Raw genomic sequence first — 25,265 nt, 5'->3', positions numbered from 1 at the left:
AAAGCTCTCTCATAAAGATTAGAGACAGACACTCTCTCTACTTTTAAGATTAGGCTTCAAACTTTCCTTTTTGCTAAAGCATATAGTTAGGGCTGGACCAGGTGAACCTGAATCCTCCCTTAGTTGTGCTGCAATAGGTGTAGGCTGCTGAGGGATTCCCATGATGCACTGGGGGTTTCTTCTTCAGTCACCTTTCTCACTCACTATGTGTTAATAGACCTCTCTGCATTGAATCGTACAAGTTATTAATCTCTGTCTCTCTTCCACAGCATGTCTTTATTCTGTCTTCTTCCCCTCACCCCAACCAGTCACAGCAGATGGCCCCACCCCTCCCTGAGCCTGGTTCTGCTGGAGTTTTCTTCCTATTAAACGGGATTTTTTCCTTCCCACTCTCAACAAATTGCTTGCTTACAGTGGTTCATTTTATTATTGGGGCTTTCTGTGTTTTCTTTGTATTATTGTAGAGTCTTTATCTTAAAATGTAAAGTGCCTTGAGCTGTTGTGTGATGTGGTTCTCTATAAATAAAACAGAATTGAACTGAATTGAATTGTTTTTGAGGGGGGGGGGGTGGGGGTCCTTGCCGGCGGATATAGGTTACTGACGTGGTACACTGCTCCTGGCTCGATCTGGGGTGGGTTGGGGACTTGGCCTTATGGGGCACTCTGTCTCCGGCTTTTTTGGTTCTGGCTTTGCCTGAGGGGCATGTGTCTTGGCTGGTGTGTCGCCATGGTTGTGGGTTGGTACATGCATGAATCTCAGCATCATTGGCTAAAATTCATATGAACTTCTGCTACACTTGATGTAACGTAACTCTGACCATGAAACCACAGCAACTGTGTTCCAGTCACACACTGTTCTTTACTTTAAATCCATCACAAAGCATCAAACTAACCTGTTTATCTTGCACTAACCTGCAGAGGATTTCCATGCAGACTTTAAATAACACAGTCTACCACAGTGTGATTTGTAGCATGTTTGACAATATGAAAAAAACATAACGTTACATGTACAGAGCCAATATCTGATTTACAAACATGATGACTTACATGGAGGGATGGGAATCGAATTGAGAACTGGTTCCCACTGTTTCAATTCCTTGGAATTGTTTGCCATTTTTGCAAACGATTCCCTTATCGATTCCAGTCGCCCCGAATGACGTCACCACGTTGTGGAGCGTCATTTACCTGGCAGGAAACATGGCGCCTATGAGGCACAAACGCGCAAATGTTTGGTCATACTTTACGAGAACAGGGCAATTTGCAGTACTTGCAAAGTAGATATTTCATTTAAGGGAGGAAACACTACGAATATGCAAAAGCATTTGCTCACAAAACACGCGATGACCTTAAATGAATGTCGTCTTTTTAATTCCACTCCGGACTCGTGAATCTCAACCCAGCAGCAGCGGTAACGTTTGTACGTCCTCTCCCGTTAATGCGGCAGGTAAATAATCAACAGGGTTCTTGCTGATCGGAGCTGGCTTGGGCCTGGCTTATTGAAGAATCAAGAAAGCGGAACCGGCTGTTCAAACCCCCCCCCCCACTCACTGCGGTCGTGAGTTCTCAGAATCTGCTCTTTGAGCACAAGAATGACAACATCACGGAGCGTAAGTTTGATAACATCATGGAGAAGCTCACGGCTCTCCAACGGGAGATTGAGAGACCAGTGTTGGACTGTTAGAACAGCTTTGAAATTCATATGAGTTGTTCGCACTAAAGTAAAAACCATCATCACTTCATGCGGAGAACGCTTCGGCGCCAGCTGTGGTCTCAAGGCTGGGGCTGAACAACAACACCCTGATAACGACTGTGTTTAGACTGTTCTTCCCATTCTATCAAGGCCACCTGGGTTGGCTGGAAGACTGTTTACTTAGCCTGGCAGGGTGAAGGACACTGTCTCAGCTGAACTCTGGACACACACACACACACACGCACACAGACATATACACATGCAGATGTACACTCATCCCCCCTCCCCCTCCAAACGCCTTCGACGCTTATTCCCTTCCGATGCTGACGGTGGATCATGGAGCCCGGATGTACTGTCTACATCGGCTGTCTCTCACCCTTTACCCATCCCTGTTGCTTGTCATGTGTTTCTTTGGTGTATTAAGAGTTTTTTTCATGTGCTATGTGCAGAGGTGTTTTTTTTCTGTTCTCAAACTGATCTCCCTGTTGGAGCTCAGTCTGGGGGGAGTTATTTTTTTCTCCTTATCTTTCCTCATGTTGTGCTTTTCCATGTTATACCTCTCTGACCTGTCTTCCCCATGTGATGTTTGTGTAATGTATGTATGGTCGGAGGGTAAGCTGGCGCCGCCATTGCGTGCAATAGGTCGGCAGAGTTAACATGAAATTTCCCCTTGTGGGACTAATAAAGGTATATCAATCAATCAATCAACTAACATTGTATATTATGTTAGCGTGATCTGCCTTATTACAAAACCTGCCATTACTGTGCATTTAGGGGACCATGATGAGAGAGACAGACAAAGTCTGGCTGGCTCAGATGCTGGCAGTTCTCGCTGCAGTCTACCGGTAGCGTCTCCTTTTAGTCCAGAATAGATGAATGTCACTGAGCAGTGACTAAGTTTGTGGTCAAAGGCTTGCACCCATTTGCTACAGTAGATACCCTCGATTTTCATTAAGTGAATGTGTTTAATTGTAGGCAGTGACATTAGGCAAGACAAGGCAAGTTTATTTATATAGCACAATACAACAGCAAGGTGATTCAAAGTGCTTTACAGAGACATTAAAAAGCAAAAACAAATAAAAAGCATGATTTAAAATGGAAAAAAAAGGAAGAGTAGATAAAATCAGTAGTTAAAATGTAAGTTTTGAAATTTAAGCTTAAAAGTAAACAGTGCAGATTTGGTGCTTTATTCAAAAGCAGCTGAGAACAGGTGAGTCTTCAACCTGGATTTAAATAAACTGAGTGTTTCAGCTGATCTGAGGCTTTCTGGCAGTTTTTTCCAGATATATGGAGCATAAAAGCTGAATGCAGCTTCTCCATGTCTGGTTCTGACTCTGGGAACTGATAAAAAACAGGATCCAGATGAGCTGAGGGATCTGGAAGGTTCATACTGGGTCAGGAGGTCACTGATCTATTTTGGTCCTAAACCATTCAGAGCTTTATAGACCAGTATTCCACTACAGATTACATGCCCCAAAATGTATTTGTAACGTATTCCTTTACGTTATTCAATGAGAGTAACGCATTCTGAATACTTTGGATTACTTAATATATTATCAAGCTTTTTACAACTGCATGTATGTACTATTGCTGTGTGAATTATTACTTTTACTGAAGGTTACTTGCCATACCAATATCCAACTAGATGTTTAAAACTTAATATAAATGAGTAACAGTAGGTGGACATTAGGTAAGGCTGCACTTTTTGCAGCGATCTCGTATAGAAAACTGTTTCACGTGTATATAAAACAGGTCCGCGGCTCCGAACCGTAGTAAAGGGACCTCTGGCTAATACGTCGGGTTCGTGTCGGGCTCGTAGCTGAAAACTAGCTTTACTTTGTTGTCTGGGTCAACTTTGCTAGCGAGAAACAGAGAGAGGCGTTGAAAGGCTGCTCCAACAGAACTGATTGTTTCCGAGAAAAACACAAAAAAAGTGTACAGTCGAGTCTAGCTTACTTACAACTGGGCTCGTCAGGCACTCTTCTTGGCTGCAGTGGTTATTATTATATTTACATGCTTCCAGCTCCCGTTTTTGCTCCGTGACAGCTCGTACTTTTCCTTTTTCTCCCTCCCTCGCTCACAGACACATAACGGGTATGACAGTCCATTCTCCCTGCAGCACGGACTACACTGCCCATCAGGCTACATGCTTTAGGGCTATGCCTGTAACACTCTGCCTGTTGCCTTCATAATAAATCATTTTTGTGAATAATTTTTTAAAATATTTCTTCACGTCATTATGCAGGCCGCAAGTAGGGGTGACATGGGCCACAAGATTGAGATACAGGCATTAGAGCCTCTTAATGTGTGTTTGGTTTGGGGCGTGGAAACCAAAAATAGAGAGGGCATAGCCTAACATATGAAACAGGAAAAGACCGCCGTGCAATCCCTTTATTTCAGCAAAGTAACTGTATTCTGAATACCACCTTTTTAAATGTTAACTGTAACAGAATACAGTTACTCATATTTTGTATTTTAAATATGTAACGGAAGTACATGTATTCCGTTACTCCCCAACACTGGATGTGGTCCACTTTTTTGGTCTTAGTGAGGACTCGAGCAGCAGAGTTCTGAATGAGCTGTAGTTGTCTGACTGATTTTTTAGGTAGACCTGTAAAGATGCTGTTACAGTAATCAAGCCTACTAAAGATGAATGCATGGACTAGTTTTTCCAGGTCCTTTTGAGACATCAGATCTTTTATCCTTGAAATATTCTTGAGGTGATAGTAAGCTGACTTTGTTATTATCTTAATGTGTTTTTCTAAGTTTAGGTCTGAGTCTAGGACTGGAAGACCGGGGTGGAGGTCCCCATTTTTAAGAAGGGGGACCGGAGGGTGTGTTCCAACTACAGGGGGATCACATTCCTCAGCCTCCCTGGGAAAGTCTATGCCAGAGTGCTGGAAAGGAGAGTTCGTCCGCTAGTCGAACCTCGGATACAGGAGGAACAATGCGGTTTTTGTCCTGGTCGCAGAACACTGGACCAGCTCTTTATCCTCTCAAGGATACTTGAGGGTGCATGGGAGTTTGCCCAACCAGTCTACATGTACTTTGTGGACTTGGAGAAGGCATTCGACCGTGTCCCTCGGGGGGTCCTGTGGGAGGTGCAACGGGAGTATGGGGTGTCTGGCCCATTGCTACGGGCCATTCGATCCCTATACAACCGTTGCAAGAGCTTGGTTCGCGTTGCCGGCAATAAGTCGGACTCATTCCCGGTGGGTGATGGGCTCTGCCAGGGCTGCCCTTTGTCACCGATTCTGTTCATAATTTTTATGGACAGGATTTCTAGGCACAGCCAAGTGGCGGAGGGCTTTCACTTCGGTGGTCTCAGAATCTCATCTCTGCTTTTCGTGGATGATGTGGTTCTGTTGGCTTCATCGTGTGATGGCCTCCAGCTCGCACTGGAACGGTTCGCAGCTGAGTGTGAATGGGAATGAGGATCGGTACCTCCAAATCTGAGGCCATGGTTCTCAGCTGGAAAAAGGTGGAGTGCCCACTCCAGGAGTTCCCGCCCCAAGTGGAGGAGTTTAAGTATCAAGGGGGTCATGAGTGATGGGAGCCGGAGATCAACAGATGGATTGGTGCTGCGGCTGCAGTGATGCGGACGCTGCACCGGTCTGTCGTGGTGAAGAGAGAGCTGAGTGTAAAATCGAAGCTCTCAATTTACCGGTCGATCTACGTCCCTACCCTCACCTATGGCCACGAGCTGTGGGTAGTGACCGAAAGAACGAGATCGCAGATACAAGCGGCGGAAACGAGCTTCCTCCGAAGGGTGGCTGGCCTCTCCCTTAGAGATAGGGAAGAAGTTCGGCCATCCGGGTGGGGCTTAGAGTAGAGCCGCTGCTCCTCCACATCGAAAGGAGCCAGCTGAGGTGGTTCAGGCATCTGACAAGGATGCCTCCTGGGCGCCTCCTGGGTGAGGTGTTCCGGGCATGTCCCACAAGGAGGAGGCCCCGGGGCAGACCCAGGACACGCTGGAGAGATTATATCTCTCGGCTGGCCTGGGAATGACTTGGTGTTCCCCCGGATAAGCTAGATGAGGTGGCTGGGGAGGGATGATCTGGGTTTCTGTGCTTAGGCTGCTGCCCCCGGTCATTTCTGACCCCCCGGTCAGAAATGACCCCAAATAAAATCAATGCATTTTGCCATAAACTCGGTTGTTATTCTTCAAAATCTTTAAAACAAAGAGTTGTAATATTTTCATATTTGAGGTATTGCTCATAAAACATGTTTGTGACATGAGGCCCTTTGCATTTTTATTAATTTTTTTATTAATTTTAAGAAATTGCAGTTTTTGTATCACTTGTATCACTTATGTATGCTTGCTCTGCATATACTGCAGAAGCTGGGTCTTCCCTCTGAAAGGCACAAGTTGTTCATCCACTGTAACACAATCACTGAGGATGAATTTCTGCCTGCAGTTGACCAGGAGCAGGCCCCATATGTAGCGGAAAGCTGCCATGTGGTTTGATTTCGGTAGGCTCTGGTCCTCTTGTCATCAAAGTGCAAGAAACAGCAAATATCTTTAAATCTTTGAATTGACATAGTGGCCTTGTACAATGGGTTACGCAGAGGACTCCCAAAAAACTCACCGACTGGTACATCTCAGTTCTTCTCACTTCCTGCAAGAATGGTCAATAGTCTGGGGTAGTCTGGGTCCTCTATATCTGAGATGTCAGATTCTGAGTCAGTGCCTCCGATGGGCTCTTCATCCCATCCGTCCTGGATCATTTGTAGGGCAAGGTCCACAGGGATCCTAGCTGGCCTCATAGCAGCCATGTTACTTTAGATATTTAAAAAAAAACATCAGAAAGGACAATGTTTGAAATGCACAGAAAACTATAAATCATGTATGTTACTGTGTAAAAATTAATTCCTGATCCATCAGAAGTGTAAGTGGGTCAGTCAGAGTCGCTAAGAATGAAAGTTTCATAGAAGATTCCATAGGAACTGCTTGGGGTCATTTTTGACCCCACTTATGGAAGAGTGGGGTAGTGATACAAAAACTACATTTTTTTTTTAAATTAATGAAAAAATAAATAAAAATGCAAATGGCCTCATGTTATAAACATTTTATGAGGAATACGTGGAATATGAATATATTACAACTTTTCATTTTAAAGATTTTGAAGAAAAGCAACCTGCGGGGTCATTTTTGACCCCATGTGTGCATCTAAGGGTTAAAAAAGATGATAAAATAAAGCCACGCTTTAGTGTGTCCCTGTGTTTGTGTGGATGTGTTGGAAAACACTTAAGTGGCCAGTTAAAGTGGATGTCAAAGATTACATGTATTAAAGGTATTAAAGGTAATGAGCCCTGCTCTGAACAGCTTTCATAAAAATGCTTCATGAAGCTGGATCTATTCAAGATCATATTCCTTCATGTCATATGGCTTCTCACCTCGTACTTTATGGCGGTTTTTTGGCTGTGGCTGACCTTTGTTCATCTTTTTTAGGCCTGTTGGCCTGTGGGATAGGTACTTGGAGCTGTCCTGTAAATCTGCTATTCTAGGAGATATATGAGAAGGGGACTCAAGTTTAGAAAGCGAGAAGACATATTTGCACAGTCAAAAAAAAAAAACTCTGTGTGGGCAGCATGTTTCACTGTTTCAGCAGGCAGTTTAAAAACAGGCTTTACACCGGCTTGATTTATTCTCTGTGTATTAGTTTACATGTACAGCCAGATTACAAGGAACCTGAAAAGCATGTCTTTGGACTGAGGCAGGAAGCAGGAAACCCACACTGGCAGACTCCACTCAAAACCAACGAAAACAGGAACTCTCTGTCTGAGAAGTGATGGTGCTCACCACTGCAGCACCACACTGCCCTGTTAGTTTCTGTGCTGGTAAAAATAAAGATGAATAAATAGTTCACTCTGACATATTTCCTGTGTCACAAACACTTCTTCTCTCTGCTGCTTCTCTGTACTTACAGTTTGTAGTATTGTAGAGGTATTTTAATGAGTTCTAAATGGTTTCCCGATCCCAATGAAATCCACAAATGTATTTAAGCTACTGCAAGTTTCTGTCATTTATAGTTTTTAATGATTTAATTACTGTATTAATGGAATTTCAGCATTTTTAATTTATATAATGGAACTGGAGATCTTGCAGGATGTTGTTTGCAGTGCTTTATAACTGACTCTTACACGTATCATGACGTGTCAGATGAAAAGTGACTCTCGTCTGGTTTTACTTCCTCAATATTTTCATTTCAAACTGTCGGACTTAAAGACACAGACAGACGGTGAAGCTGCTCAAATATCTTTCAGCTCAAAATGTCTACAGAAATTCAAAGTGTTGAAGATTTCAGGGTGAAATACAGCAGAGGGTCCCAAGAGGATGGAGGAGTGAGAGAGCAAAGTGAGGTGGAGGTGTTAGATGATGGAGAGCAGCACCCTGATGTTGGCCTACAAGAAGCTGGTAAGTAGGAAATCATCAAAGTGACAAAACCAAAGAAAATGTTGATGATGAAAGTGTTGTTCAGCGTCTTTAAAGCTCTGATATCGACCACTTTAAGACATATTAGTGTTCGTGTCACATGTCCCCAGAATATGTTTCCAGTTTCAGTCCAAACTGGCACACAGATCATTTGTTGCACTGGGCCTGTTTACTCCCAGTTAGGAGCTCCGTTTCTAACCGTCTGACTGTTTCAGTGTCTGTGGCTTCAAGTCAAACTGGTTCAGCTGCTGCTCTGCTTTCAGGAAGAGGTCTGTGAGTGACAGAGAGAAGCAGCCAATAGGAGCTTTTCGTTAATGCAAAGCGTTTAAATCAGTATTTCATAGTTGTTCTGTGGTCCGACAAGGAACAGATGGATATCTAAACGAATTCTTTGTTAAGTCAGCTCTATGAAAATGCAGTATATGTGATTAGAAGAAACACAAACAGATGAAAAAGCTTTTAACTTAAAAGTGTTTAAGTGTAGTTTAAACTGTAGAGTTTAACTGTACTAAAGAACAGTAACCAATAGTACTCATTTAACTCATCAGCCCTTAATGTTTCTACAGTTCATGGTTGTTCCTCAGTATTACATTTGTATATCACTCATGTGTGCATATGATCAAGCTAATAACTGTTACATCAGGACTGCTAGGTACCCTGTTCCCATGGAAACATTGTCTTCTGAGGTATTTCAAGAGAAATCAAACACACCTGTCCAACAGCAGCTTAAACACAGATATCAGTTTTCTGATTTCTGTTGGTCAAAAATATATTTTGCTGCTGACCACAAATGGGTCTAAAATGTAGTCATGTCTCAACATTGCCAGCCACATTAGAAAAACACATTTTGTGATGTGCAAGAACCAGTCGATTTAACATTCCTACAAAGGAAATTAACTAAATGTAAAGAAATATGAATTCCAAAGTCTCTTTAGTGCCTCAGCAGTGGACTCTTTGTGTATTTTCTGCATAGATGAACACATCCAGAAGAACGTTCCAGCTTTAACAAGAAGCTGGCTCAGAGTTTTTGAAGTGAACCTGGGAGTGCTGTATCTTCTGATGCTGGCTGGAATCATGACACGCTGTGAGGAAATTTAATTCCAACATGTATTAAAAATTATTATTATAATTTTAATTATTATTATTTACATTTGACATCTCTACATGAAACTATTTGAAATTTTAGACCTGCTTTTGTCCAGTTCTTATTCTCCTCCTGCAGTGTTTCCTCTGATATGATCTTTTATTGGGCTTTGAATACAGAGTGCAGTGCATATGTAACGTTTATTTGTTTTTAACATCTATTCCTTTTATGAAGTTAAGCTAGAACAGGAAAAACAAAAAAATCATCCACACTGCTTTCTAACGGGACCACACTCTCACAATCTTCCTTCCTTGCTGCAGGGGAGGGGTAGTGCAGTGTGCTCAGGGGGCAGGGACGGCTGGCCAACACTGCAGCTACCCATCATTCTAACCACGCCTTCCCTATTTCAAAGCTTTCAATGGCTCGGACAGAAGAAAAGGGTTGGAGTAGCTGACAGGGACAGGAAGAGCGAGCAGGAGAGAGTTTCTCTGACAGTGTCAGAACAAGCAACAGCAGATGGGTGCTGGGGAAACGTTTTTGATAAAAAACACATTATAAATTAACAAACATCTGGGCTGTGCTGATTTCTTCCCCACCTTCAAACTCTTCACTCAACACGGAGATTCTGTGATTATATCAACAAAGCAGACAGGCAGCAGAATCTGCTGAAGAGTGATACAGGTGCAGTCACACTATGTTAGACAGTGGCCGTCTGTTATCATTATGCTGACTAGTTAGCTCACTTGAGATAATTAGGCAGCTAACAAGCTAATGTTTGTTTCGTTTATTTGAAAGTAAAATGAAAAACTTCCATCGATGATAGTGGAATTATTTATAGTTTTAAATCAGTTTCTTGTTTTGTTGCTCTTCTAACTAGATATTTTAGTCACTTTGGACAAAGAGCAGCTGCAGAACAGAAACAATGAACTGAGCAACAACTTCAGCCTTCTGGGTAATCACTCCAGTCAGCTACAGGAAGAGGTCAAGCAGTTCAAAGAAAAGATGGAAGGTAAAACACCTTTGAATCACGATATGAAAACATTTCTGTGAGTCAAGTAAAGCCTGTAACTTTCAGCACTGAGTAGAAACTGTCTTTAAAACATGTGTTTGACATTAAGAGAAGTGTCCTGATCGATGGACGAGATTGGGAAGCAGCTGTTACTTTAAATCCACTGAGGCAAAGCACTGGCAAGAGAGCAGGAGAGACTGTCAGGATAAAGGAGCTGATCTGGTGATGATAAACAGCAAAGAGGAACAGGTGGGTGTGTTTGTTCATGTCTGTGTGATCTTTGATGGAACTGACAGTGATCTGTTACTTGTGTTTTTGACCTGCTGTCAGTCTGTGACCTGCTTCCTGTCTCCACTCTGATGGATTTCTCTCTGATTTCTGCACAATGGAAGAACTGAAAAGTTTCATCACATTTATTCTTCCTTCAGACATATTCACAAGATGATGTTACTACAACAGAAGTGCTGAATTATGACTGGAGCAAATATTTTTTATCTCTACTCAAAAAGGAATTTATCAGTGAACTGAACATGAGAGGAGAGTCCTGGACTGGTCTGACAGGCAAACAGACATCAGGAGGATATAAATGGGAATGGGTGGACGGATCAGCGCTGACAGAAACGTGAGACATTAGTTTGTTTCTATTCCAGAGTTATTATTTAGAAGTGAAACATTGATGTTTTGGAAGATAGATCAGCAATACATGAGTTGAGCTATTTTCCAACAGCCCCACAAACTGAATGTAAAGAAAAGCAGAAATCCTTCTTTGAATGAACAGCTGTGCTTGAACTCTCTTCATCTGCAGTCTGTGATGACGTTCAGTTACAACAAGTCAGTTTGAAGAAATCAGGATTGAAAAATGTTCAAACCACTGAGTTTAGTCCAGTTTAATATCATATTTTATTTCTCTGACAGGTTGTGGGCACCAGCACAGCTGAGTACGAGTTATGATTCCTATGGAGTCTGCTGTGATGATAATGGGAACTTGAAACAGGCAGTTGAACATTATGTTGGTTACAGCTCAAAGACCTTCATCTGTGAGAAATGAGTTTGGTGCTTTGATGTAAATGTTTGAATAATCCAACCAAAGACACCTCACTATGAAATGTCCTGCATGAGCCTCAGACTCAGCTTACAGTTGTTACTTGTTCATTCTGCATCATATATTGATTACATATATTGTCTATGGACCTTGGAAAGAAAAGCTTCTGGACTTCTTTAAGTTGCTTGAAGATGTTTTGCCTCTTGGATGAGAGGTGAAACAAAAAAAAAGGGGGGGGGGGGGTGTACAATGAACATAGAAAAGTAAGGCACTGATAACTATAACAATAGTAGCAGCAACAATAACAATAACAAAACAAAACGAAACCGGTCTCAAAAGCAGACTGCTATCCTTCCAGTGATTCCAGTCCATCTTCTCAGTCTTCAAACTATTTAAATGCTTAACTGCTTACCATGCTAGTCCACACCCAAACCAAAACGCAGAGTATTATTAGACCGAACTTTGGAATATCTAACTGGCAACAAGTGATATAACAACAGATATCCCAAGCATAAATGGGACTCTGTAGAGTTTAATTGTCGTTATTATCTTGCACCTGTTTCGGCCATTCATAGTTATGCCAAACTATGTATTGTCAGTGCAGGAAAAAAAAATAAAAAGGGAGAGCGAGTCCTGACCCTGGACATATATCAAGAGCTCGTTAACTTCTTCAGAACAAACTTCTTTGCACGTTTTGGGTCTTTAAAGGTCATTTCTTGTCCGTCTGCGGTAGTAATCCTCAGCGTCGCTGGATACCTCAGCGGACTCCGTTGCAACTGTGAAGTAGATTCATCACCTCGTTAAGGGTGGCACGCTGTTTACTCACAGCTTGGGTGAAGTCCAGCAGTACACGAATACAATCACCATCTGCAGTTGTTATCACCCCAGCCTCGGCTGCCTTTCTGAGAAATAGTTCCTTTTCTGTCAAGTAATGACATTTCACTACAAATGCCCGGGTGCCTGGTCATCTTGAGTTGGCTTGGTGCAGAGGGTCTGATGCGTCCTATCCAGAGTCGGCATTTTTTCCAGACCAAGAGCATTTTTCAGCATTTCCGACACATATTCAGATGGGTGATTTCCCTGCTCTCATCCCTCCTTTATCGCCATAACGTGGACGTTGCAGCGCTGTGACCTAGCCTTCAAATCCTCGCACCGGGCCTTCAGCAGGTCAAGCTCTTTTTTCACGCTGGACATGTCGGGTTCCATAGCTGCAATAGAGTCGGAATTAGCAGTACTCCCTTTTCCAACTCAGATGTGTGGCTTTCAACCTTGTCCAGTCTTTTATTGAGCCTCTCAACGACGTTACGCAGCTCTGTTTGGGTCTCTGCAGCCTTTTCGTCTATTTTCTCCAGCAATTCTTGCTTCATTAATTGCAGCTCCTTCAGGATTGCCTGCTGCTCGCCCGCAGTTGTCTCCGTGGCATTTGGGCATGCTAGGCTAGCTGGGCCAGCAGTTGCTTGAGAGGCCCTCGTGTCCTGCTCCATCGTGTTGGCTTGAATGTTTTGGGGCATGTTGTCCATAGACCGGGACGGTTGTTTTCTAATATGTTGTTGCTCTCGTATGTGAAGTAATATCACGTAATTTTTGAAGAGTAATATGGTAAATACAAGGGCTCGAGTGCAGAGCTCACAAACCAATATCCTCACATGGCACTGCCTCAACCGGAAGTCGGTTAAAACATTTAACAGAATATAAGGGAATCAGCTCAGATGTTATTTTTAAGGCATAGAATTAGAATTCCCTAAACAGCTAATGCCAGTTCATACCCTTGCTGAATACCATTTTGCACCACAAGCTGGTACAGTTTGTCAGCTTCTAGTCTGCACTGAGATCAATCTTGTATTGTTTGTTTTTACAATACATCATTAATATTTTTGTTTGCTACCATAGGGGTGAACACCCACACTATATTCAGCTGCTGTAAAACTGCAATGAGAGTTTGGTTCAAATTTCTGCCAATAACTTAATTCATTCCCATTCTCATGTTAATTCATACTTTGCATTTTGTAATTTAATGTATATATCACACACTTAAAGTCACAAAAAGTTTTGTAAAACTGCTGATTTTTTTCTTCTTTTTATACTGAAAAACATTCCCTTTGTAGTCACTCCTATTCTGTAGCACTACCGAGACAGTGAAGTACCGCAACAGCAACATATGAAAATAAGCACCAAAACACAGCACCAGGTTGTCCCAGTGCACGTATACATTCTTATGAGAGAGGATTAGGGCCACTGGTAAAAAGAAAAAGTGGGGACATCTTTTTTTTTCCAAAGCTTTTTTTGTTTACCTCCCTGGTTTCTGAGTCCTGGATTTCAATCCTACTCTGCCTGCCACACAGCTCGCATTGACAGAGATAATTATACCACATTTTACCAACATAAAGTGAAGGTTGAACTTCATCTTAGTATTCTGGAGGGCCAGGAGTGACAAAATGATTTAAATAAATACATCATTAAATAATTTTAAATTTTTCAATAATAAAGTAAATCTGTCATTAATTAATTAAAATTAATTAATTCACCATTGAATTAATTCATTAAACATTTAATTATATTTTTAATGATGTATTTACTTAATTTATTTTGGCACCCCTGGCCCTCCATAATTGAGTCTTTCCTGTGTCAGAAAAAAAACCCGAAAAAAAAAAAACCCAACAGGTGCTTCTTTTTATTGCTGCTGACAAAAAATAAATATTTAAGTGATAAACATGAAAAACTTTTTGTCTGTTTGTTTATTTTGAATGGACTTTTATTAAAAGTCCTACTAACTGCAACATAAAGCACAAATGAAGTTTGACACCCTGTGTTTGTGGTTTGGTCTGCTGTGGCTTCCTGTTTCATGACTATTAAAAGCTGACTGACTCTGAAAGACACAAAGAGACAGTGAATCCTGGTCAAATGTTTTCACCCATCGAGATGTCTGCACAAATTCAAGCTGCTGCAGATTTCAGAGTTAAATACAGCAGAAGGTTTCACAATGATGTACAAGAGAGAGAACTCAGCCAGCTGGATATATTAGATGATGGGCAACAGCATGATGTCAAATCACACGAAGCTGGTAAGTAGGAAGTGCTAAAAATTTCAAAAGAAGAGCTAACTAAGATTTTATTGTTGATACTTTAATGAGGTTTAATAGCTATTCAATCTTCAAAAGTTTGCAGAAAAGAAGGAAATTGCATGCCTATAAATTATTTTCAGAGAAGTACCTCAGTGGTGCAGACAGAAGTATAAATACCAGGAAGTCTTGTTATATATTGTGTACGTATACCCAAAGGGGGAAAAACTTGAGGTTGTCTTCAAAGCTAGTTCATATCAACTTTTATTTTGAACAAATCATGAAGATATTGTTTTTGTAATATTTAATTGATAACAGTTATGTCATAAAAGGAGACATGGTGTAGTGTGTGGAGACGAGTGTCAGTGGTGATTTTTAGTGAGTAGTAATAGTGAGTAGTGATAGTGAGACCTGGTATGATATATGGTTTGGGGATGGTGGCACTAACACAAAGATGGGAAACAGAGCTGGAGGTGACAGAGTTGAAGATGTGAAGATTTTAATTTGGACTGACCAGGACAGACGGGATTAGAAATTAATAAACCGGTGGGACTGCTTTGTTGAGTGGTCCACAGAAGATTGGTCTGAAAGCTGCAGGCTCTGCCTCTCATTCTACTTTTAAAAAATTGGAGTGATAAGGAACTATGAGGTCATTAGGATAAGATGACCTAAGATAAGATTGCTCACAGTGTTACTGGAGGCCAAGGTAATGCCATACAGAATAAGCATCTAGTCTGACACCATATTTCAAAGATTTGTAGGACAGAGTACATTAATCTCAGTTTATCTATTAGGTTCATAGTTACCTATGAACATCAACATGGAAGCATCGGGATCTACAGAGGGAATTTTATCTGCAATTTACTGCAAGTATTGGTGATGTTATGACTACAACTATAACTACATCAGAGAGTACTTATGTCTCTCCTTGACCTCTTCCAGTTTGATTCTAGAGCAAAGTTGTCCACGGAGGTCAGCATAACCATTATTTCTGAAGTCAGCGTTCAACACCATAATCCCAGATATCATTATTACAAAACTGAACCACCTGTCACGAACGTGCGGTCAAACACAGGGAAGTGGACTCAAATGCAGACACCACACGGTGGCTCGGAGGTATAGTGAAAACGAAAGTGGCACACAGGGAAAAGAGGTGAATGTAAACAAAGCACTACACATGAACTAAGGGCGAGAGGAAAAACACTTGACCTCTGAATTAAACGTAAAACTTCATATTAGGGCACTAAGAACCTGTAACTAAATGCACACTGTGACTGGCAAGAACTACAAGACAAAGCTACTACTAGGAATGCTGTAAAGTAAACAAAGTTATGAAGCACTAGACTTGGTTAGAACAATCTCCACAATGATAGTCAAGCATTAACACAAGAATCACACTGCGTGTGCGGCAGCAGAGTCCAAAGGGGAAAAGTCTCTTTAGTTGGCTGGGGAAAACAGCCTGGGCATGACACTAGGTATTGCCTGGAGCAGGCACACAAGGTAGAGGATTACAGGGTTACGCTCTCAGAGTCATTGCCTGGGTTGAAGGTGAGGCTTGGGGGGAATAGAGGTCCGGGTGAGGCTAAACCAGTTCGCATACACTCACTGTGAAGCGCTGGGCAGGGAGGCAGGCAGGCGAGTAGCGCCGAGTACAGAAAACAAACCAGCGATGGGAAGTAGACTGGTTAATGACAGCAAGATCCAAACCTCTGTAAAGTTGCAGTGGGCGAGAAGACAGGATTAGCTCGAGAAAACACTAAAACAGGATTTACTAGACTATGGCTCTCACTAACGTGGGTTAGCTGACGTTCCGGCGAGGAATGTTTGAGAACGCTGGTCTTAAGAGCCTACCAGCTGATTACATACAGGTGCCACAAACGAGGGGGGTGTAGTGACTCTGCCCAGTGATCGATTCATTGGCACGCAGGAAAACCCAGCACTCACCCGGACCATGACACCGCCTTCAGATCCCCCATGCCAGTTGCTCCTGGATCAAAGATTTCCTCAATCCATTAGACTTCGTGTTTGGTATGCAGGCACTGCCGTTCAGTGTTGGGTAAGTTACTTTAACCCTAGAACACTATCGCCGGGTGATTTATACCCGAGAAAATACATTTACATGATTTCTCCCTCCTCCAGCTGTTTGCGTGTCGAGGAGCCTGTGCCTTCACCACGGAAGTCTCAAATGTCCCAGGAATGGGTGGACCAAAGACCAGCTTTCCAGAGTCATTATTTTGTTTTAGGAGGTTTATTTTTCATTTTGTTAGACATGGCACAGTTGAAAGTAAAAGAAGACCACTCTAATTTGTCATGTGTTGTCATATTTTGATATATTTGATTACTTTTCATTGGTTATATTATATCGGGTAAAAATCACCCGCCACTAGTGATCGTGTTACTATTTATAGCGATAGTGTTCTAGGGTTAAAAAAGTAATTAATTACTAATTACTTAGTCAATATTGTATTTAAAATACTTATCTAATTACTGTGTCAGAAAAGTAACTTAATTACTAAATAAGTAATTTAACTAAATACTTCTTAAAATCCCTATAAACCTTGAGTGGGCAAACAACAGAAATTAAACTCTATAAATGATAAATAATTTTTTTAAAGACGGAGACTCTACAGTACGCAGCGGTAGCATCTCTTCCATAATGTAGCCTGCAGTCATTTTTTAAGCTCACCTTCAGACGCTTTCTGTGCTGCTGAAGTAAAATCACGTTTTGCCTGCTTAGCAGGAGTTGCCGCGGTGTTATCCATGGATGATGAACAAGGATCACTCAGAAGTGTTATGCTCTCGTGCTCTCGCTATTAACAGCGGCCGATAGTTTTTTCTCCCCAGGACATAGCTTACATATTACTGTAATATTCTTGTCTGCTTGTTTCAGAAATGTCCATTTCATAAAACAGCCACACGCTTCAGCTGAGTCCGACATCTTCCGCTGTAGAATACGACTATACAGCAAACTGGTGCGAAATGACGTGCAGCTGCACTACAGCGATGTTAAAGCGGCAGAGTTTACTTCTATGTTTAGAAGATAAATTATTGAAATTAAATAATGATATTCAGCGAGTTTAATTATTTTACAATGTAACGCAAGTACATTGTAAGTAACTGTAATTAAAATACCTAAAAATGAACAGTAATTAGTTACTCTACATTTTCAGTGGAAAAGTAATTTAATTACAGTAACACGTTACTTAGTAATGCATTACACCCAACACTGCTGCCGTTGCCTGCTGTAGATCCTATTAGTGTGTGGATCAGTGAAGCGATTTCTCATTAAATCCTGCCATCCATCTGGAGGTGGCTAACAACTGCTCAGTTCCATAGCCAGCATTGTTTATGATCTCGCTGAGGGGGTTCAGGCCTGTGCAGAACCGAAGTGGGGACAGGGCATCTCCTTGGTAGATCCCACACTTGATGGTGATTTGTGCTTTTGACTTGTTGGCTTCTTGTGTTGTTTGACACATCTCCATTGAGTTCCCAGTGAAGGTTCTTGAGGTCCTGTTGATCCTGTGCAGTTTTAGGTATTCCAGGATCCAGTTGTGGGGCACTGAGTCATAAGCCTTCTTGTAGTCTTTCCAGGCAGTGCACAGGTTGGTCAGTCTGGTCTTGCTGTCTCGAATGACTGCTCCACCTATCAGTTGCTGGTGTTTTCCCCCTCTAGTGTTCCTGCCAGTTCCGTTCTGTGTCCCACTAATTTTTTGACCTGTGTGTCTGTTCATCATAGCCACCATGATGCCTGTCAAGAACTTCCATGTGGTATTGAGGCAGGTTTTTGGTTGGTAGTTGGATGGGACTGGTTCCTTCTGGGGGGTCATTTGGGATCACTATTGTCCTGCCAACAGTAACTAATTCTGGGTATGTCTCATTCATTAGCAGCTGGTTCAGTTTGTTTGTTCAGTCAGATGCTCATCGAGTGCAGTTAGCTTTAGCCAGTCTGAGTGAATCTTGTCAGGGCTTGGTGCTGTCCAACTCTTCCTACTTGAGAATCTTTCTTGGATATTTGCCACTGTGATGGTTACTTGATTGTGTACAGGGAGGTTGCTGTGGTCTGCTTTTACCACAACTAGCAACTGCGCATTGTTGTTATCTCTTGCGTCCTTCTCCACTCCTCCAAGACACTTCCTGTATTGCTCTATCTTCAGTCTCTGTTGGGTTGTTCTCATATTGTTCCCCTGCCACTGAAAGTACACCTTGGATGGTTCAGTGAGGAACATCTGATTTAGCAGCTATGAGTAGCTGCTTGGCAATTTTCAAGAACTTAGGCATGGCCAGCTTGTTGAACTTTTTAGGTATCGCCTTCTTCATCACACCTTGCTGGAGCTCTACTTGCTGGCTAAGATCATGGTAGCACGGAGGGAGGTTAGTCCCCGTACCCTATTGGCCGAATAGGGTACGGGGAAGGGCTTTGTATTCATCCTGGAAGGAAGTGTAACAGTGGTCGAGCAGCTCCTCTCCTCGAGTATTGAAGTGAATGTGAAGTACCCATGAAAGGTATTGTTCCTTGTAGCTGTTCATCTTACAACCATGCACCAGAGAGAGGGTCAAAGATATGAAGGACTTGTTCAACACAGCACCAATTCACTTGCAAACTCTCCATTGTGTAGTGGTTAGCAGATTCACCCACTTTGCTATATTAGCTTTCACAGCACTTTTCTCTCTATTTTTCTTCTTTAGATGAAAACACCCAAAAGAAGCTTCCAACGGTGAAAAGAAGCTGTCTCACGGCATTCAAAGTGAACCTTGGAGTGCTGTATCTTCTCACTATGGCTGGAATCACGGCACGCTGTGAGGAATTTCATTTCAACATTATTTTCCTTTTTAGATACTTTTTAAAAGAAAACTTTTTATATTTATACTGCTATTTTTAGGTTCCTGTTTTGATTTCATATTTCAGTCAAGAGTAGCTACATACACATTATAGGTCATGGATGCACCAAAACATTAAGATCCACATTGATGATAATCATACTTAATTTTAAAAAGGATGTAACACACACCCACTGGCTACTTGCAAGTACACCGAAGCACATCACATAAAAGCAACTCAATGCATGTAAACACAATCAAGATGATCTGCTATTATTAAAAGCAAGCATGAGAATAGGGAAGAAATTTAGGCAACTTAATGATTATGAACATGGCATACTTGTTGTGCCTGATGGGCCGGCCTGAGTATTTTAGAAACTGCTCATCTACCAAGACTTTTTCTACACTATCATCTCAAGGGACCTCTAGTGATCCGCACTATGAGCCACTTCTGTCTCCTAAGAACAGCAAACAGAGGATACACTTAAAATGAGGTCACCAAAATGAGACAAAAGAAGACTGGAAAAACAATGCTTGGTGTTATGAGTTTAATTTCTTTGGTTGGTAGGGTCAGAATTTGGTGTAAACAAACGAAAGCCTTGATCCATCCTGCCTTGGCTCAACCTTTCAGACTTTGTGGTGTCATGATGTTGAGGATATTATCTTGGTACACTTTGGACCCCTTAGTACCAACTGAGCATCAGTCACTGTAAACACAACAGCCTACCAGTGTGTTGTTGCTGACCATGTCCATTTGTGACCACACTGTACCCTCAGTGCTCAAATCATCGGGGCTGGTTTATTAAACATGGCAATTAGTTCACTACTTCTTGTTTTATTGCATTTCTAACTAGATGTTTTAGTCACTTTGGAAAAAGAGCAGCTGCAGAATCGAACCAACAAACTGATCAACATTTACAGCCAGCTCGAAGAAAAAGTCTTTGGTAAGAATAAATCAGTAAAATGAATTATATGCAAAAATCAAAGTTGCTCAAGATAATTTCAGGCTTTAAAATTATAACTGTTTTTATTATCAACACATTGCAGATGACAACAGTCAGCTACAGAGCAGGTATGATGCCCTGAATAAGAACTGCAGCCAGCTAAAGGCCAACCTGGAAGGTCAGAAGGGTTTTAGAATTTGGCAAATAATTAAGTTAATTGAGAATCCAACTTCGCAATTGTCTTAATGCTTTATAAACTGTTTTTGTCCTCGAGTCATGGAAGCCAACAACAATCACCTACAGGAAGAAGTGAAGCAGCTGAAGGACAAGATTGAGACTCTGACACAGAAAAAACTCCAGTTTAACACAAGTAAAATGTGAAGTATAGTCAATTCTGTAATAGATGACATTAAATGGGTCATTAAAATATTTCTTTAACATGAAGGGAAGAGTCCTGAGGAATGGATACGATTTGCAAGCAACTCTTACTTTAAATCCACTGAGAGGAAACTCTGGTCTGAGAGCAGGAGAGACTGTCAGGATAAAGGAGCTGATCTGGTGATGATAAACAGCAAAGAGGAACAGGTGGGTGTGTTTGTTCATGTCTGTGTGATCTTTGATGGAACTGACAGTGATCTGTTACTTGTGTTTCTGACCTGCTGTCAGTCTGTGACCTGCTTCCTGTATCCTCCCGATGGATTTGTGATTCTCATTTTTCAAGAGTAAAGAAAACTTTCTGAACAGTTGACTAATTCAGCAACCTGTGGGAAAATCAGTTCTTAAAAAATATATATAATTACTGGGGGAAAATATAAACTTCTGACAGCATTTGAATAAAAATAATAGTTTTTCATTTTAACTACAGGAGGAGCTGATATTCATTGATTCTTTGGCTGTTTCTGATTTCTGCACAATGGAAGAAAAGTTTCATCACATTTAGTTCTTCCTTCAGACATATTCACAAGATGATGTTACTACAGAAGCACTGAACTTTGGAAATCCCTTTGTCTTTTCTCAACTAGCAATTTGTTAGTGAACTGAACATGGGCGGAGAGTCCTGGATTGGACTGCAAGCCATCAAAAAACGGATATCGAGATTTGTTTTCAAATGGGAATGGCAATGGATGAATGGATCACCGCTTCAAAAAACGTGAGAAATATTATTTGAAGCCATATATATATAAAAAGTTACAAAGTAATGGATTAGAACTGTTTTTCAACAATCACTTCCGATGGAATCAAAAGAAAAGAAATCTTTCTTTGCATTAACCCATATGTCAAGGTCGTGATTCTCTGACCCGGCATTTTGAGTTTGTTGGGTCTGCCCTCTGTACCTTTTTGTTACATGTTCTTGTTCCTGTTTACTCACATGCTGTGTGCGCTCCGTCGCTATGTTCTCCTGAAGTCCTTGCTTTTGTCTAATCTGATAAATATAAGATTTATATGAATTTGACAACAATCATGAGTTTTAACGGTAATATTTTAATTGTGTAACAGGTTCTGGGCACCAGGACAGGAGGATGCCAGTCCAGATTACAATGCAGCATGTTGTGATATAAATGGAAAATGGATCAAACGTTATGGATCAAAGACCTTCATGTGTGAGAAATGAGTTTGGTGCTTTGATGTAAATGTTTGAATAATCCAACCAAAGACACCTCACTATGAAATGTCCTGCATGAGCCTCAGACTCAGCTTACAGTTGTTACTTGTTCATTCTGCATCATATATTGATTACATATATTGTCCCTCTGTGCTCTGTGCTGTACAGTAAGGTTGGAAGTCATCCACACAAAAACTTGAAGTACTTCATTACTCTGTAGTTCCAGCAAATTGTTCTAATGAAAGTACAAAATAAAGAAACTCCAGAATTTCCTTATTTTGGCTAACTAATATGCCTGTTGCTTATCTGGTATTTTATATTGAATAAAATTAATGACAGTCTTCTCTTTGCAATTGAATTCTGATGCCATAAGTGACTCAGTATATGACATGTAGCTGCAGAGTGTTCTTAAAAAACGTCTTGCAGAAAATCTTTGAACGTTTTGTGTCAACTCAGTGTGGGCGGAGTCTGTCTACAGGAACAGAAAAGGTTCCTATCAAAGTCATGTGTACGGGTTCTTACTATCTTGGTGGGGACCAAAATCTGACATTTACTATACTGGTGGCGACCAACAGCCCTCGTGGGGACCGAAATCCAGGTTCCCCATGGGGTTGAAGGCATTTTTCACACTCAGAATGCGGTTTTAGTGTAAGGGTTACAATTAGGTTACTGTTATGGTCAGGGTAAGCAGCTAGGGAAAGCATTATGTCAATGGGATGTCCCCACGAAGATAGCAAACCAGTCGTGTGTGTGTGTGTGTGTGTGTGTGTGTGTGTGTGTGTGTGTGTGTGTGTGTGTGTGTGTGTGTGTGTGTGTGTGTGTGTGTGTGTGTTTGGGGTGAACAATGCCTCATTTGCAAAGAAACAACTAGTATTTGACTGTTAACTTTCTCTTTGTCTGCCAGGTCAACTTGAATCAGACAGTATCCAATATAATCATTCAAATATGTGAAATGAACCTTTTCATATGTGCAGATTACACTTATTAAACCAAGTGGAAGAAGTTTCCCATTGAAAAACATGCTCTTAACTATTTTTTACTTTTGGATTGTTTTATAAATTTGACCTGCAAGATTACAGGAGAGTTAAGTGAGGTTTTGTTAAGTTCCTGCTCTCACGTCATATTTCCTGTGTCAAAGACTTTGATGCTCATTTGCCCCTATCCACTCCCAGTATGTACTGATGCATTACATACTGATGCAGCCTTTGATAATATACACATATTGTTGGTGGTGAGATAATAATGACTTAATGTTATGATTTTTATGACTGTAAGTAAAATTAGAAAGTTGCAAGCTTTTAGATTTGCTTTTTGACTTTAAATGCACTGTCTGTGAGGGGTCTCCTAACCCCGGTGAAAATCATCTCAGTGTTTGTGGTTTGGTCTGCTGCTGCTTCCTGTTTGACGCTAAAAGCTGCATGACTGAAAGAAGCAGACAGCCAGTGAAGCCCTGTTGAGTATTGAAATGGCTGAAAAAGTTCAAGTTGCAAAAGATTTTAGAGTGATATACAGCAGAAGGATCCACAGTGATGGACGAGGGAGAGAGAGCAGTGAGGTGGAGATGTTAGACGATGAAGATCAGTATCCCGATGTTGAGCTACAAGAAGCTGGTAAGCAAAACATTTCAAAAGGGGAGGTCATTCAAAGTGTTGACATTTCAGTCTTCATAAGTTTACAAAAAGGAAGTGAAGTGCTGTGTGGGTTTGACAGCTTAGCCTACAAACGCTCTTCAATGTTGGAGGTGGAATGAAAAAACAAAGGAGGCCAGACAGTTATGGTGACAAACACAACCACAGGTAACAACTTGAGTCACCATCTTGAAAACTACTGTTAGGTTTATCTCAATCATAGTGTCAGGAAAACAGAGCATTGCATATCCACACAATGTCCCTGTGCATGCAAACCATAAAGACATTATATTAATTATTTTGATGTTAAAAATTGTCGTCATTGTCAACCACCTGAGTTCATCTTTTGCTCTTTGTGTTTGTGATGTTTTAATAGAAGACTCACAAAAAAAAAAGAAAAGAAGATACCAACAGCTTTAGAGTCAGTGGTTTTAAAGCTAAAATCACTGGCTCAGATCTGTGTGGTAATAATGGCATCACATTACATTCAGCAAGATTTCCTCATGAAGAACATGTTCGCTGATCTCATTTAACTATTAAACTTTTTAAGCCATTAGCACATCAGATGCAGTTAAAATGAATGAATGATGATGAAACGTTATCATCAAAGCAGAGTCATTTTAATATACAAAGCTCCATAATCTAAGTACTTCATTTAAAAGTAGTAATTAATTATTAGTAATTTATTAATTAGTAATTAATACTAATATTTTAATGACTACTAAAGTAATAACAACACTGTATTTATCCTTTTTTATTAATAACTATATTTTTCATCTGTAGAGGGAAGCACTCAGAAGAAGCTTGCAGCTGTGAAAAGGAGCATTTTCAGCACTTTGAAAGTGAAGCTGGCAGTGCTGTATCTTTTGTTTCTGGCTGGAATCACCATACGATGTGAGGGATTTCATTACTATATCATGTTTTTCAGCATATTAGCGGGCACTTTCACTTGGATTAGCATCTCTGTGGACCTTATTTTCAGAGTTTCAGTGAACAGTTACCAAAAATTCTCAGTAGTTAATCTAATTCTTATAAATCTCTTGAATTTCAGCTTAAAGCCTACATTTTAATTGCATCTTGAATTTTTTGAGGTAAAATCCGCATTGAACAAAGCAGAAAAATGATGAGTGTCTAAATCTCAACACACTATATATTCTACATTCCACAAAATGTGACATAATGTGACACAATTACAAATGTATTTTGAAGTAGAACGAATTTGATTCCACTTCTAATTTTCTTACGTTTCTAACCAGATATTTTAGTCACTTTGGAGAAAGAGCAGCTGCAGAACAAATACAACAAACTCAGCAACAATTACAGCTTTTTCCAGGCTCAACTTGTAGGTGAGAAATGATAGAAAAGAAATATGTCAATACAAAAACTCCACCTCAGAAGTGTTTTTACTTTTTTATCAACTGTTTTTGCTCTCAACATATGGCAGCACTGAGAGTCAGCTAAAGAGCAGTTATGATTTACTGAGTAAAATAATATAGATACAGATGCACTGAAGGGTCATATCAGTATTACACAAGACAGACCTGACGGTGGTTCATCTATCAGTAACACTGCTTATGTTGCTATGTATTGACTGTCAGTCTATACTTAATTTTAACTCAGGTTTTCTATATCACGCATATATTATATGAACTATAAGAAAAACTGTTTGGGTGAGACCTGACTCCGTCGGTGTGTTTTGCCTTCTTTATTTTGGGACAATCAGTTCGTTTTTTCGCTCTAGCACTTTTGACCTTTCAGCGCACACCGTTCTGGCTCCAGATCGACGGTAGTGCTGTAGCTGAGCCATCAACCACACCCTGCTGTACTGTTGTACAACATGAGCAGTGTCATTAATAAAAGAAGTGCCATCAGGTCTGTCTTGTGTAATACTGATTTATAGCCTTCAGTTGCTTCAGTAACTACTGCTAGAATGCTGGAAAAACTCTCTTTAAA

At 40.9% G+C, this 25,265-nt stretch overlaps 2 long non-coding RNA genes across 2 annotated transcripts; both read left to right on the top strand.

The window, feature by feature from the left end:
* Window positions 1–19,005: 19,005 nt before the first annotated feature.
* LOC135932514 (uncharacterized) lies at window positions 19,006–20,234 on the top strand. Its single transcript, XR_010573542.1, has 3 exons — window positions 19,006–19,116; window positions 19,992–20,081; window positions 20,185–20,234. It is a non-coding gene; the product is annotated as an uncharacterized LOC135932514 (long non-coding RNA).
* A 123-nt stretch (window positions 20,235–20,357) lies between these two features.
* On the top strand, window positions 20,358–21,906 carry LOC134619728 (uncharacterized). Its single transcript, XR_010092036.1, has 4 exons — window positions 20,358–20,451; window positions 20,527–20,666; window positions 21,104–21,231; window positions 21,579–21,906. It is a non-coding gene; the product is annotated as an uncharacterized LOC134619728 (long non-coding RNA).
* Window positions 21,907–25,265: the final 3,359 nt, after the last annotated feature.

This window comes from Pelmatolapia mariae, linkage group LG22 (assembly GCF_036321145.2).
Source record: "Pelmatolapia mariae isolate MD_Pm_ZW linkage group LG22, Pm_UMD_F_2, whole genome shotgun sequence".
NCBI classification, from domain to species: Eukaryota; Metazoa; Chordata; class Actinopteri; order Cichliformes; family Cichlidae; genus Pelmatolapia; species Pelmatolapia mariae.
This window is presented reverse-complemented; position numbering and strand designations above follow the sequence as displayed.